This window comes from Lonchura striata, chromosome 5 (genome assembly GCF_050655825.1).
Source record: "Lonchura striata isolate lonStrDom1 chromosome 5, ASM5065582v1, whole genome shotgun sequence".
NCBI classification, from domain to species: Eukaryota; Metazoa; Chordata; class Aves; order Passeriformes; family Estrildidae; genus Lonchura; species Lonchura striata.
In genome coordinates, this window is record NC_140707.1 from 51,588,108 (window position 1) to 51,604,386 (window position 16,279).

General features: G+C 40.1%; 1 long non-coding RNA gene across 1 annotated transcript in view; it reads right to left on the bottom strand.

Annotated features, from left to right (window-relative positions):
• Positions 1-16,279, bottom strand: part of LOC146767370 (uncharacterized) — an 89,939-nt gene that overhangs the window by 54,647 nt on the left and 19,013 nt on the right. The window lies entirely within an intron of this gene.

Below are 16,279 nucleotides of genomic sequence, written 5' to 3' on the forward strand. Positions count from 1 at the left end.
TATCTCAGTCACACTGATGATTGGTCTTCAAGTTGTGTACCTGAACCCCCAGGCCCTTTACTGCAGAGCTGCTCTCTAACCACATGGATTCTAACCCTCACTTCATACAAAAATTACACACACTTTATGATATGCCTTAGCAACACCAAAAAATCAACATGTGATTTGTAATTCAAGGGCAGAAAATACACCTCATGTGCAGAACAGAAAACAGATACAAGGGCAGCTGAATTTGTTTGCAACTAACAATTTAGGGCATATTTAGGAATAATTTACAAATTGTATTCTCCCAGCTCCTACTTTACTTTTTTCCTAGTGCAGTACTTGACCCTTAAATGGTTGTGTCAGACACCACAACTTTTGCCTTCTCTGAGGCCTCATGGACCAGATGTAGCAGGACATCCTGATCATCTGTGCTCCACTGGAGAGAGAGAACAAAGTCCAAATATTTGTTAGCAGAGTCAAAGAAAGCAAAAGGGACACACCCTTGCACCACAATCTCTAGCCTGTGGGCAAAATAAATGTTTCTGTTTCACAATATCTAGTTCAAAGCTATGGCTAGGGAGTGAGTAGTGGAGGAAAAGTCAGGTCTTTGGCACATTCCTCATCTTCTCACTCTGAGTTTAAATGAACAGAGAGAGAAGGGGAAGAAAGATGGCCTAACTTGTCAAGAAAGCAATAGAAAACAGTCTATCTCTCCAGGGAGGACACCACAATATGGAGCAGTGAGGACAAGCAGGCTTTTTCTACCTGTCTTCCCTACAGTTATACTTTTAATGGGATATTGAATTGTGTTAGCAGGACCTCTGGCACAGAAGGGTAGTCTAAGACATTGTATCTTCTCCATCTAGTGATTTCAGAACATGTCAGCTGCAAGCCTGTACTGGAGATGAAGATAGCTGTAGATGAAAATATAGGGCACTACAGACTATACAACCTGAGGCTGGAGCTTGGTGGTCATGGCAGTAGAAGAGCTGATGGGAATTTCCCATTCTTCATAAGCTGATCTGTGGTAAGATGGATTTTATGAAATAGGATACTTCATAGTTCTTATTTCATTTTCTTATTTCAGTTTTCACCTCCTTCCCATATATTTTATTAAAGTTCAATCTCTCTTATGTAACAAACAAACAAACAAGCAGCAAATGAGAGTACAAAAATATCCATGGTATCACAGCAGTCTGAGACAGACTACAACCAGAAGGAGGAGGAGGGGAAATTCATACAAAGTACTGCCTTGCCTCAGAAGGCAAATATACAGACAGAAAAAACTCCAGCACAAGTGAAGAAAGCCTTCAGTTTGCTTGCCTCTTAAAGCAGAGGCCTGGCGCATCCTACATTTTGATTTAATTGTCACAAAACAATGCACATGACAGCAGTCAGTATCTTCAAGTATAAGCAGTAGAAACAGATTATATACCCTGCCATGCATGTGCATGTTGCATTGCAAGAGCCACAGAGCCTATATCTGACAACTAAGTTTAGGTGGCAACACTAGGTGCCTGCATTACAACTTGATGCAAAAAAATTAACATCTCTGTGGCACACTGTAGAACAAAAGCTAACACTTTCTTTACAAAACTATTTTCTATTTAATTTCCCAAATGGAAAGCAAATTCTGAAAAGCACAGACACATTTTCTTATCTAGCTGTAGGTTTATATGGTGTACTGCTGGCAAGGAATCTTTCCTTGCCTTGCAAATACTCTGGCATCAACTCTACTGCTCAGGAAAAGCCCAGTCTTCCTGACCAAGATTACTATTTATACTGGATGCCCATTAATTGCATTGCTTGAAATGATTTGCTGTGGGTTTTCTTTTTTTATTCTAGCTGCATTATGTCGTGATCTGATGACTGATTGGGCCCTGTGAGCAATCATGAGCCCAAGCCTATTGCTTCTAGCTTGATAGAGTGTATATCTCTATTTCATATTCAATAATGATGAATGTTCATGGCTCACATTTATATAGGGCCTTTCATCCAGAAAGATCCCAAAGCACTTTACAAATTGATTTACTGTGCAAACTATGGGGTTTATTCTCCGCTTCATAAGCTCGTATAAATCCCATTGAGTTACTTGCACTTCATCACAGTACTTGGTATTGCCCAAACAAAGCACAAGCCACACACCCAGCAGAGAGTCAGGGAACACTTATAAAAATATGAAAGAGTTCAGAACTTCAGTTCTATGTCTTATCCAAAAGGCAGAATCTTTAGCAGGAGAGCATCCACCCAACCCTAGGAAAGTACTATTTTCTGCACTACTTCTAATAAGGCTTCTTGCAGTAAAGCATTCCTTGGAAAGAACATAACACAGAGCTGAGTCTACTGGCTCACATGACTGAACCCTCAGAGAGTAGCTGCTAAAAAACATCAGTTCCTTCTGTTTTAGCTTAAAAATATACTATTAAACAGAAAACTATTAGCAATGAAACATCAGTAGCTATCAATATAGGTTGCAAAAAAAAAAAAAAAATAAATAAATAGGAGGAATGCTCAGGCAAACTTCCTGGCAAGAATTTTGAGCAAATATGGAGCCACAATATGATGCTCTGCACTAATGTTTTGAAGAAAAACATCCAGTTCCCTTCTCCTCTGTTTAACTTGGAGTGGGAAAGGAAATGCATGACGTATGTGCCTGGGTTGATCAGGTGCTGTTGTTCTCCACCAAAAGGGAATCCCAGATTTGGGTTCTAGCCTTTACATTTCCAAACCTAAGGGATACAGAGTGAAGCAGGGAACTCATGACTGAGATGACAGGCAATCAACATAAGTATTTTCTCCCCCCAGTTTAAAGGCTTTGAAGGAGTAACACCATCTCTACCTCCATGACTTTGTCAGAGAATTAAGGAATTAAGTGAGGTGCATTTAAAAAAAAAAAAAAAAAAAAAAAAACAACAATACCAAAAAGCAGATATTATCTAATGAATATGGTGCCTGTGAAAGTGAGAGGTTGACAGTGGCTCTTACCAGACATGTATCGTGCCATGGTGTAACCTTTTCTCCACTGTATCACTTCTGAAATGGCTGCAGTACAAATGCTGGTTCTAATCTGACCAAAGACCAAGTCATGTCAAATTATCCAATGTGGATGAGAGACCCACCTCCTCAGGGACTTCAACCAAAATTTTTCTCTTGGAACCCAAAAAGAACTAGCTCACAGATATTTGAATGTAAAAGGTAAGAATCTAGTGCTAGAATTACATAAAACTTCAGGTGTTGACCATTGTCTTTTCTTTCTTGGCTTATCGGAATTAGCTGACATATTGCAGTAATAAATACAGTCAAAAATAAAAAGAGGAAAAAAAATCTTTCCCTCCTTTGTTACATTATGAACTGTTTGCCATATTCTTAATTAATGCCAGAGCTAAAAAGAAATATGGCACACATTAGGACAGGGCAAAAAATCCTTCTAGAGGATTGACAACATCAGCCTGAAAGGTCCTGTGTAAAATGCATTCCTGAGGCAGGTGGAAAACATGGGGGGATTTATCCAGAAGTTTCTTGATATGTCCCCAAGCATAACAGTCCCCAAGTTATGCCTGTCCCATCTCTATTTTGGCCAGCTCTAGCAGCTTGCCCAATATCTTGCATAATACCAAAATATGTAAAATCTTCTGGACATCAAATGAGGTTTTAAGGAGGCTGTAGGTACAGAATCCTTCCATCCTTATGGGATTCATGATCCTGTCTTATCTTTCCCACACACATTCCTCTGCCCATCCAGCACTTTTCCCCAAGCTCCTCCCTTCTCATTTTACTTTCTCTGTATCTCATGCTCTGCATAACAGTGGCTCTTTTTTCCCCTTCTGGCTTTGATGCCAGTATGAGAGGAAAGACTGTAAGAGCAAGGCTTCCAGTTCTGGTCTGTAAGATGACAGTGCTCTTCAGATGTTTGGAGAAACAACAACATAGAAGACCAGATCAAGGCCCACTGACCTAAGATCAAGCATATATTTGCATCAATAGAAGAGCATATGAGAAGACCATAATGAGGGCTTGTTACAGACAGCACTATGAGAATTTAGCTGCCAAACACCAGCAAACAGTTATTGGTCTTATATGAGCTACAGAAAAAAAAAATCTGTTAGTTACCTACTATTTATAATGCAGGGATACTGAAGAAAGTATAATCATAGCCCTTTGCCTTACTGTAAATCATAGAATCATGGAATGGTTTGGATTGGAAGGGACATTAAAGATCATCTAGTTTCAACTCCCTGCCTTGGGCAGGGACACCTTCCACTAGACCAGCTCACTCAGAGCCCCATCCAACCTGACTATGAATGACCAGGAGTGGGGTATCCACAATTTCTCTGGACAACCTGTTTCAGTGTATCACCACCTTCACAGCAGAGATTTTCTTTCTAATATCCAATCTAAACCTGCCCTCTTTCACTTTAAAGCCCTTCTCCCTCATTCTATCAGTACATCCCCTCGCAAAATGTCCCTCTTGAGATTTCTTGTAGGCCCCTTTAGGTACTGGAAGGTTGCTCTAAGGTCTCCCCAAAGGTTTCTCTTCTCCAGACTGAACAACCCCAACTCTCTCAGCCCATCTTCATAGGAGAGGTGCTCCATCCTTCTCAACCTCTTTGTGGCACTCCTCTGGGCCCTTTCTAACCAGTCTGCTTCTTTCTTGTGCAGAAGACCCCAGACCTGGACGCAGGAGTCCCACTGGGGTCCCAGGAGAACAGAGCAGAAGAGTACTGGTCACAATGCCTTTGATGCAGCCTGTGCTACATTTGGGCTGCAAGTGCATGTTGTTAGATCACATCAAGTTTCTCATCTTGACAGCCTTACCTCATTACCTTCACACTACAGGGATAAAAGGGCTCCTTCACCAATAATGAAAGTGCATTATACAGACAAAATACTTAGTGCTGGCATATGTTCTACAACCTGGTAAGTTTTTCTAGCTGGATGGCCCCAGAGTGACACCACCAGAGCAGGGCACCAAAAGGCAACATAAGGCCAAAACAGGAGGCTCTCCACCACAGCTGAACCGGAAGTTTTTGGAAACTGAAGACCACAATTAAAAAACCACAAATAAACAAGCTACAAAAGATACAATAACTTATCTCAGAGCCAAGGCTGTTCTATAGTTCTAGGAATCCTGAAAGATTACCAAGCACAGCAAAAGGACCTCCATGTTAGGAGACCCTGTTTAATCTAACTGTTCACAAGTAGCTGTAAATATTTTAGGGGTTTTTTTAATCCTTAGAAAACTTGTTAACAATGACAGGACATCTCATCAACACTGAAGAGCAAGTGACATGAAAACGACAAAGTAATTGTAAATTAAGGATATTACATAAAATTAAAGAAACAGGGATTTCCCAGCAAAATTGAAGAAAAAATGCCTTACAAGAAATGAGAGCCAAAATGACAGAGATTAGATTTTATTGGCACTCAGCTCTAAAGCCAAGGACCAAACAACTGCTGGAGACTGAGATTCTCCTGAAGTAGGAGGATCCTGACCTTCCATAGAAGGTGACAAATTCACAGGGGATATTAGGGAAGCCTGCAACACTTTCCAAAGCTTTGTTTATCCTAGGGATAAGAAGATTCTCACAGTCCTCCACATGTGCCAGTCTATTCAGGTTCAACAGCACTGAGCTCATGTGACACCATCACAGCAAACAATGAAGTAGACAACATTTTTGGGAATGAAAACAAATACTTCCAAAAGTTTTGCAAGAAGAAAATATGACTGGTAGGGAGTGCTCAACAACCTTAAGTTTTATATATACAAATAATAATAAAGCAATATGACACAAAGTTTTCAGTTTCTTGGCCTTTGCAGGCAGATGTGTTTGGACAGAATAGAACAGTGCCCAGGGCAGTGCATCCTAATATCACAGTGTCCAATTTCATCAGCCTGAAACATTACTGTATCTCCCTGTAATATCTCCCATTTAGCCAACAAACTTTTCATCCTGCAGCTCCCCAAAGATGGTATGGTGTTTGGATGCCCACAACAGCCAGAGAGAGATGTCTGGTAAAGCCCTCCTATCTGAACAGGACATGATGGCACCCTGATCATCACTAAAGCAGGAAGGGAGACCAAAAATACATGACCTGAGGACTGAGAAAATGGTGTTTTTCAGAAGCTTGTTGCAAAAGCAAATGGAGAACTACAGGTCTCCTGAGGCTTTTCCTTCCCAAAGCAAGCAAGTGCCAGAAAGCACAAGTCCTGTTTGTACAGGATCCTCTTCAGACTCCCAGTGTGGAGAAGCATGTTGAACCACGCCATCCCCCTGCAACCCTCCCTTCCTCTCATCCGCCGTAGATATACAAGGCTAAGTTGATGAGCTGTTCAGCTTAGTGTGAAATGTGTTACATTTTCCCCCCAGCTGCTTCCTGATTGCAGTATTTACTTTTAATCTCCTCTGCCTCAATGCCCGATAAAAACTTTGTCACATTAGATGGTGACAGATGGGAAAGAGAAGGGGGGGATCACTTCAAGGGAACGTCCTGGCTTCCCAATAATTTTTCACAACGCCAATTATGTCCTTCAGTGCTTCCCGGCATGTGCACCCATGTCAGCAGAGAAGGAAATAGAAAGGCATAAATAAAGACAAAACCAGGCACTGCGTGGCTTTAATCTGCAGAATAACATTTCTCATTTGGGTGAAATATTGTTGGATTCTCTCCTGTGCTGGAAACGGAGATACACACACACACAAGATATACACAGAGACACAGATGTTCAGAGTTCACAGCTGCTTTCCTCATGCATGGGTACTGCCATCCTCACAAGCAGCTCTCAACATTGTGATCAGGAAAGTGCAGATGTCTCCTGCTTTCTGAAAGGTACCCATGTCCAGCAATCCAAATCTTATGCCTTCTAACCCAGCTACCATTGACCAAGTAGGAGTAATGTGAAGATTCTTGTCTTTAAGGTTTCAAAATGGTTATGGTTCTTAGAAAGTTTCAGATCACTTTATGTTGTACTTGAGGCTCCTTGCATACTCCAAGCATATTCCTGCATGCCACTACATTTGCCTTGCTTAGATGTTCCACCCAAGATGAGGGGCTAGAAAGGATAATCTTCTGAATCTGAGTTACTTCTTGCTTAAATTGCCAGGAGAAATTAAATGTAACAGCAACAACCTATACTGGTGGACATATTTATAGTAGCAGATGAAGGTAGTCATGGAAGCAAAGAGATCTTCAGCAGGAAGGTGAGAGACAACTTCGACTCAGGCTGGGATTTATCCATTCATACCAGTACAAAAAAAATCCCTGTTTGTTTGCCCTTTATGTACCTTCTTCATAAATAAGAAAAATAAAATCAAGATACAGCATTTTCCCCAGACATCTTTTCCTTTGAACTAAGAGAATCATGTGCTTTGGATTGCAGCTACTACTGTCTTGACAATTTTGGCACAGATCCATACGGATGATGATGAAGGGAGAGGAGCCTCAGCTGGAACAGAGAAAGGGTAGCTGTCCTAACAAGTGGAATCTGTCATGATGGTGTACATAAATATTCACAGGTGGAGCACATTGATGCATTTTCCCTTAGGCCAGAACTTGGCCTCCAGGACTCTTGGTAAAAGCCAAGACAGTGTCCTTGTGTACATTACATATGAAATAAGATATGTAAACATGTAAAAAAAGCAAGTAGTCCCAAAACAGGAGATTTCCAGGTAGCTACAAACTGGGTATCAGCCAAGGAGTTACTCATTCAGTCTCTAGGGTAAAAAGATATGAATGAGAAGTCCCTGGGCCCAGGGCTAGAAGATTTAGTAGATATCGGACAAAGGACTATAAGCCATGGAAATTATAAATGGACTATGCTGTATTAGCATCCAGGTAACAAACACCTGGAACTGGAACAGAAAAGATAAGGGAAAAGACTGCCAATAAGTTCTTCAGCTGTGTTCTTCAACTGCAGATTTGCTCCACAAAAAGTAGCTAACTAGTAACAGAAACATTATGCTCTCAGAGCATCCTTATAGTTGTTGCATTACCAGATTTTGGCAGTTATATCTGTATTTACATGTCTGCCACTTTGGACGTATAATAGGCAGGTTTACAGAAGTTCAACTACAGAAGGTTCAGCATATTATAGTGGCAGTGAAAAATGCACTTTTCCCTACAGAGAGAACCAGTGAGGTCCCTGAAGAACTTGTTGAATGAGAAAGGCACAAATTAGCAGCCCCAGGCCAGCTAGACCTCAATGGATGTAGGAGCAAGAACAGCCATTTATAAGAGAAAATTAGTATGAAGCAAAAAGGAATGTCAAGGCAAAGAGATTTAAGAAGGGTAAAACTCAGATATGAATAATTTTTAAAACACTGTTGCCTTTCTGAATTATGATGGTTGAAAGCTGAGAACTGTGCATGGGCCATAGAAAGATCCTCTGCAAGGTATCTGTGATAGGGCTGCTAAAACCACAGCATCATCTGCAAACAGATAAAGCAGACAACTGCTGTTCTAGGATGACATTTCATTTTTATAAATGTATTGAGTCCAATCACTCGTGGTTCACTTACTGAGGAAAAATCTAAAAAATATAATGTAGCTACATCCAAGTTTTTGGGTTTTTTTTTTTTTCATCTATCCTCTAAATTACTTACTTAGCAAGTAATATGCTCAGTTCTTCATGGTAGTATTTTTGGAAATCAAATAAAAGTATTTTGACAAGGAAAGAGAGGAAAAAAGCAGCTATCTACTGTTCTAATGTAATTTGATCTAGAAATGTCTTTTTCTCAAGCAGAAGAGCTGAATCACATTTTCTTTCTCTGATTCTTTTTAGAGATTGTCAACTAGTTTTACTTGAATCTGTTCTTATTTGCAAATTACATTAAAGGAGTGAGATTGTCCTAGGAATCGAAGGCAGAAAAAATATGCTCCTACTCACATTTTTGTTTTCTTTTAAGTGAGAAGGATAAGAAAACCAAATGCAAAAAGCTCTTTCATCCCAAGTTTATCAAGCAATACCCATCCCACATCTCCTCCTCAGTTTAGCTGGGTTACCTTCCACATGATCAAAGAATTTTTTACCCATCTATCTTAGAGCTTACCCTCAGACTGAGACTAAAGTATTGTCACCAGGACTTAGAGAATTCTTATGTTTTTCCTCACCCTCACAAAATAAAAAAATTAGACTTTCCTTAATTTAGGCATAATAAGCTTCCTAATGATGAGAGGAAGACAACTGGCAGACATTCAGTGACTGTTGTGCCCCAAGGGGATTTCACATGCTACCCCACTAACTTCAGTCTCTAGGGGAAAGAACAGGAACCCAGCTTCAATATGTGCTCAACTTTGCCCTGCCCCCACTTTTCTTAGCCAATATCACCTGTTGCTCAGTGGAAAACTCCAGCCCTTGAAAATAACAGAAAATTTAATTGTTTTCCTCTAAACATATGGTCTAGCATAGTAATGTAAGGAAGAAAGGTAAGATAAACTTCCACGTCAAAGACCTGTCTCTCTGTTCAACACAAACCATTGAAGACTATATGGACAAAATGGTCACTATATAACCTGCCCTTCCAAAGGAAACATATGCAGGTTAAAAGAATTTGTGATACTTTAGTCAGCTGGTACTTCTGAGGTATTTAATAAAGTAAATAATAATTCCTGTCAAGGAACAAAAGCAACGTTCTTCTTGCTCTACAAGGCAGTGAAATCAAATATTGGCATGCCTGAATCATCCACATTAAGTTCTCAGGCTACACTGCAGAGTACCTGGATTGCTAAAAATATTCACAAAAGAATCACAAAAGACTTCCACAGGAATCAAACCCATTGTCAGGAGGCTCAGTGTCAATATAAAGGAGCCCACACATTCACGGAATACTGTTTAGGAAGTCAAAAAACTTGTAAATTCTATTGATTTAAGGGACAATAATAGATGTTTACAAAGCATCTGCATTATTTTGTTTCAAAGTGGGCTTTTAAAAATTATCTTAAAAAGATAATGAAACTTATTTAGAAAGAAATTGCAGTGACATTTCATGTGTTTCTCATTCAAAGTCTTTCTAACAATACTATATTTTCAAGATGAGCATATTTTTCCCTTCTATTCTGCAGAAGCTTAGTACAAATAGCAACATATTTTTCTTTACAGAATAATAATGCAACAGAAACCATGAGATTTGTTTAGAAAACAGTGATTCAGGGGAAAAGTCTTTGGCCAAAGCAGATGCCAAGTTTTTAAGCAACAAGGAGGGTGATTTTACTACAAATGAGGTTTTAATATGTATCAACATACACATCTTTTGTGAAATACATGGATGACAATGGCTCCTTGTAATTCAGCTTTAGTGAGAAGGTTTGGAGCAGTATTCAATATTGCCCCCTTGGATGTCACAAAATCACAGAATGTTAAAGGGTTTGAATGGACCCTAAAGACCATCTAGTCCCAACCACTCCCTGCGATGGCCAGGGACATCATTAGACCAGACAATCAATGCTGTTGTTGACGATTCTGGTGGAATGGCCCAAACTGATATGAAGCAACAACCCCAGCTGTAACCAGTGGTCCTCAGATGACATCAGCAGACATAAGCATCAGGGCTGGACCCATGCTCAACTCCTCATACTGAACAGGAGGAAACAGCACAGGAAATTACTGGATACAGTCTGTGGATTTTAGGCAACCAGTGAACCACAGCTGAACAAGAGGGGTCTTAAAGCCTGCACCATCCTCCCACAGAACCAATGAGCAGCAACTCCACAGGCAGGATATAGCAGTGAGCTAACTCAAATGAGTGGAACTGCAGCATTAACATCAGGACTTAGGACCTCCACCCCTTACCTTCAGGTGAGAAAAAAACCCTCTCCTCTTTAAATAAGTTTAAAAAATAAATTTTGACCAGACTTTTCTTTTGTGCCACAGCTAGTTAAGGTGCAATTTTGAGCCCTGTGGAAGCAAAACAGGGACCCAATTTGCTTCTCAGGGTTTGTGAAGGCAAGGATAGAGGGTTTCAGAAAGATTATCTCACAGTTCAAACTCGTTAATGAAAGAAATAAATTAACCAAGTTCATTTTTCAGGGAATTCTTGTGTAAACTGGAAATTTTCCAGTCTGTGAGCCCCGCGCTGTGCTAACCCATAAATCACAGCAAGCAGGTTGTCTGTATAGTGAGAGCAGCACGTTTGGAGATGGAGGGGCGGGGGCTGGGGGGAGAAACAGCATATGCTCATGGAGAAAAAAACCATAAAATCTAAACAGGAAAAAAAATACCTCCCTTGCCCACCACTGGAACAAAATAAAAGGCTTGGCCTCAGGCACTGGAACATACGCTGTCTGCAAAGAGCCCCCCAAACCAGGGGAAGGCACCTGAAACAGGTCAGCTTTTAATTGAATACAATATTAATTACCACGTGCACCATTAACGGTTTGTGGGATTTGACTAATTAATGTAATAGTTTCTGAGTCACGCTCATTAAATATGAAAATTACGCTGGTGAAAGGTATCGGTTTCATTATCAATCTTGTATGGACAGGAGGGGGATGGGGAGAGGGTGCAGTGGAAACATTCCCACCCTGTGTTATTTGTTGTTAACACTCTTCTCTTGGATTTTGTTCAGGTAAGCAGATGGAAGAGCCAAAGTGACAAAGAAAGAGACAAGGAGAAGAGGAAGCATTGCCTAGTGTCATGAGTTAGTGGCTGCGAGTCAGGACCCAAAAGCTATCCAGCTCAGAGTGAATGCGCCCTTTCGTTTAGTGGAAAGAGCTGTGTGGTCTACATGAGGCTACAAGTTGTTGTCAATTCCCATCATAATGCTTACTTTCCTTCATTCCGCTGGAACAAACAATGAGAGAGACTGGTGTCACATGGGGTACTTAATTAATTAACCCATGCAAAGCATGAGGTGGTTCCTTATTGGTAAACGAAAGGGAAGGTAATTATCGCTGTTTAAACTCAGCTCCAGAGCAAATTATGCACTAAGGGTATGCTGAGATAATACTGCAATGGGACACACCCTTCACACGGGGCAAAACTGTTACAAAAGGAGGACCAGAGATGTAATGCCTCCTGTTCCTATCCAGCAGCCCAGGTAGGGGCAACACTGATTTACACAAGAGGGGAGTGCCATTGGTCCTGTATGGGAAGAATACCCACCTGCATGCAGATGCCTGGGAAAAGAAAGGAGAGAGAACAGGGTCCCCTTGTGCCCCCCACCTACTGCAACAAAACAAAATGCAGAGGTCACCATCTAGATTAAAATTTGAGAATAAGTACACAGTTGAGAGAGAGAGAAAGTGTGTGTCATGTGTGTGTGTGTGTGTGTGTGTGTGTGGAGGAAACCCTCTAGAATGAGACAAAAGCCTACTCCACTTAGGGTTTCCAAGCACCCCAAAAGTGCTTGAAATACAGCACAGACAGCCCTAGGGTGGTAGAAGGAGCAGAGATAAGTCAGTGCTGGGTTTGGTTTTTTTGTTGTTGTTTTTTGTTTGTTTGTTTGTTTTTTTGGTAGGTGTCCTCTTGACTGATTCTTAAAGCATTAGCACATATGTATGGGGATAAAGAAGGGAAAGGAGATGGCCTTGTACCAGAGCTGCATGACTTCATATTCATGCTATAGATATATGCCAGCTTGGAAAGCCCAGAGAAAAGGACAGGAACCAACAGGTGGCAAAAAATGTAAGAAGAAAATAATACACATGACAAAACCCAACAAATTACTCAAATCCCTGATTCTCCTTAAAAGGTGGGGAGAAAGAACAAGCAGTAAACCTGTAAGAAAGAGGAAATCCCACACAGTATGTTTTTATCACTTTGTCTTACAAGTAATAGCTTTCTGATTTATGTTACTTCAAAACAGATGCCAGCCCTAAATAGCATGTACTTGCCAGGAATCTGTGGCTGAGCCTGAGTTGGTTGTTCACAGCCTATTCCTTTTTGGGCTAATAACATGCATAACTAAGAACAGTGTATACTCCTGTACCCATTGTCCCTTCTCTATCTTCATCCCAGCCACTCACACATAAATGTTCTTCATACTCCAAGCCTCATGGCCCAGTTCCAAGCAAGGAAGTTCAATGACAAACATCAAGGTAGAACAAGGTACTTGTAGCCATTTTGGTTAGAAAAGCAACAATTGAAAAGCATAAAAATAACACCTAAGAAAATGTGTAACAGACAGGAAAGAAAGAGAAAGAAAGGATAAGAGTAGAAAGGTACATGGTCACAACCCTTGGATTCAGTGATGAGACCTAATTGTTACAATGTCCATTGGTCAAAGAGAGTCACAGTCTTAATCCAGGCCAACTATGGCTCATCAAAAGGGATAAATACCTGGAGGTCTACATGTGAATGTTGATACTTCTCAGGGAGTTTTCACACCTGAGCCAATTGTATAAGGATATTGCCATGACAAAAAGCATACATGCTAAAATCCCACCTCACAGGATCTGCTTCTCATCAGCCTCTTCCCTTATCCGGCTCAAACCCCAGCTTGTAGCATCCTGTGGTGGTTGTTCAACCATTCTGCAGCTGGGCTGTGACCTTGCACATCATCAGCAAATCACCACTGCTTTTGCAAATGGTTGAATGTCTGAGGCATTAACCATTAACTTTCTAGTCTCACAGAAGGCTATAATCAGTTCTGTTTCATATACAAACTGTGAGTGCTCTGAGAATGCTCCCACTCTTAAGGGACCCTGGTATAATTAAACTTCTCTTTTACATAATGACAGGCCTCTTTGCAACCATTTTAATACACTTTCTCTCCAGAACAAGATAAAGTCAAAAACTAGTCACAAATTTATGGAACGAGAACTAGCTCATCTTGTGATTTGTAACCTACACCAAGCAAACAAGACCTCTTCTGGACTGAAACAATGCTCCATTCAGATTGTATTTTCCAGTCCTACCTTTTTCCAGGTCACAGGGTTTAATTTAACTCCTTCCCACATATTTTAAATATGAACTTTGCTCTTTTGAGTACATCAAAACAGCCAGGGCACTGCTGCCCTACAACCACCTCTGTACTTGGTTAAAGGTATTTTGGTTTCAGTTCTGAGTATATTTCAGGTACCAAAGAAGATCTAAGTTACACAGCTCCCCCTCATGTTTTGCTGAATAGAGTTCATCACAGCAGTTAATAGGAAACATTTGGCTCAGGAAGCCCCTAAAATACTAGATTTCCAAATGCTACCATTTTTCTTAAAGTATGTAATAGTGCCATCATCAAACAGGATATCAAGCTACATGAATTCTTGTTGAAATATTTACAGCTGCTTCATACTGCCAAAGTTCCCATGGATTTTGTCAATGTGAACAGAGAGGACAAAGATGAAAAGTTTCCCTACCAGAAGCAGAGTTAAGACATTCTTCTCTAGGAAGCACACTGAGCAGCCATGCTCAGCCCATTGCTTCTCATTAGTACTACAAGAGCTTTTATCAGCTTACACTCATTTTTACCTCCAGTGACAGTATCCTCTACAGACTAATTTGATCCTTTTCACTTGCTCTCATTTTCCATTGGGTTTCTTTTTCATACATCTGTGCTGATGAAACAGAAGGACTTTCCAGATTTGAGCAAAGGCCATTATTCTATGTACAAAAGTCCTGGTTGGAAAAAGAAAACCCACACCCAACTCAGAGCAGTTTGTGTTAGGGGAAAAGCCTTTGCAGCTATGAAAATATCCAAGTGGCAGCTATGTAATCAATATATATGATGGCCTCCTGTATATTCCATAATTTTATTGATGAGTTCACAGTGTTTAATTAACTTAGCACTATACTGGTGAGATATGCTGTCACTGCCTGCCTGTTATCTCTTTCTATTTAATTTTAAATGTTTCCATAGCTCAAATGTATCTGAATGAAAGTCAGAGTTCCCAAAAGAATATGGCAGTAGACACTTTCAACTTCAGCTACAAGACAGCAGAGTAAGAACATGAAAGATAATTCTCAGTTAAACTCTAAAAGTGGGTAAGCACAGCTATGCTGAAGCTTCAGCAAATTAAGTTATTACTAAAGTGCCAGTCAGATGAATGCAACAGCACTGCCCTTCAGATCTATAATTTCCATCAAACATCAGAAAGTGAACCTCCAAAGGTGAGGAGGAGTTGATTGTTTTATTACATGATTTTGGTTTTCAATATTTTGGGATTTTTTAAAGATATCTTTCACCCAATCACACATCGCAAGTCTAGGTATGTGTCCACTCCTGCTAACAAATATATTTAGGAGACCTAATTATTGCAAGTAGCTAATTTAATTGTTAAAACTGCACAGACCTTACTTCTGACCCTACAACAAAGTGCCACTTATCTGAGAAAAGTTATAAGCACTTTATTATCACCTCAGTACCAGGTCTGAGTGGATAAATTCAGCCTGCCTTAAATTTACTCTTAAAACACCATTTTGTGCTTCTCTGTATTAAAAGAGTACAAGAATTTGTCAATGTAACACACAAAGAAAATTGTAGTAAAGCTAAGGCAATAAACATGTTTTTTCATATTGTAAGGTTTTTCAGGTTTAAAACAAGTGTCAAAATTATTCTGTTGAAAGCTTTATAAGAAGGATCATTGATTTTTTTAAATTTTTTTTTTCAAACAATAAGATATTAAGAAATCAGCAAAGGAATTTTTGAGTTTCTGCTTTACCTTTCAGCCAAGCAGTTTATTCAGAAAACATTCCTTGGGTGGGTCATCTTGCCTAATGACTTTGGAGTGGCTTCAGAAGTATTGCTGTCCCATCAACAGTACAGGACAGAGACCAATAGTGAATTCTACAGGGCATGGGAGTTGGTGGCAGAACTGAGAATACAAGCCCACAGCTGTGACATTAAACTCAAAGTAAACACATCCTTCTAAACATGGGGATAAAAATAATATCCTACGGTTGAACAATGGTTTAGAAGCAGAAACACATCATAATTACTGCTTTAGAGACTTTACAGTGCCAGCATCTGTGACAAAATCTCCTTAAACAGCATATTGAAAGACATAACAGGATTTGAAGTGTATATGTACCAAGTTTGGCCTCCGACTTTCTTGGAGAAGCTGATTAGCAAAATTTCAATACAGAAGGGATGTATTGATCACATCATGCATTCTGTGATTTATGAATTTATGCAAGGAACATTCTGTCCTAGCAAGATCAGACAGCCGTGTGTAGAGCAGTGAACTCTAAGCCAGGTCCCGGAGAGAAGCCTTCTCACTGCACAAACATGAAGTGTGAAAAGAAATTTAAGATGAGGAAGCAAGCCAAAGCCAATGGGTCTCCAGTCAGAACAGTTTGCTGTTCCATTTGAAGCCAGACAAATAGTCATTCATCTTCTAACTGTAAGCAGCATAAAAAAAGAAA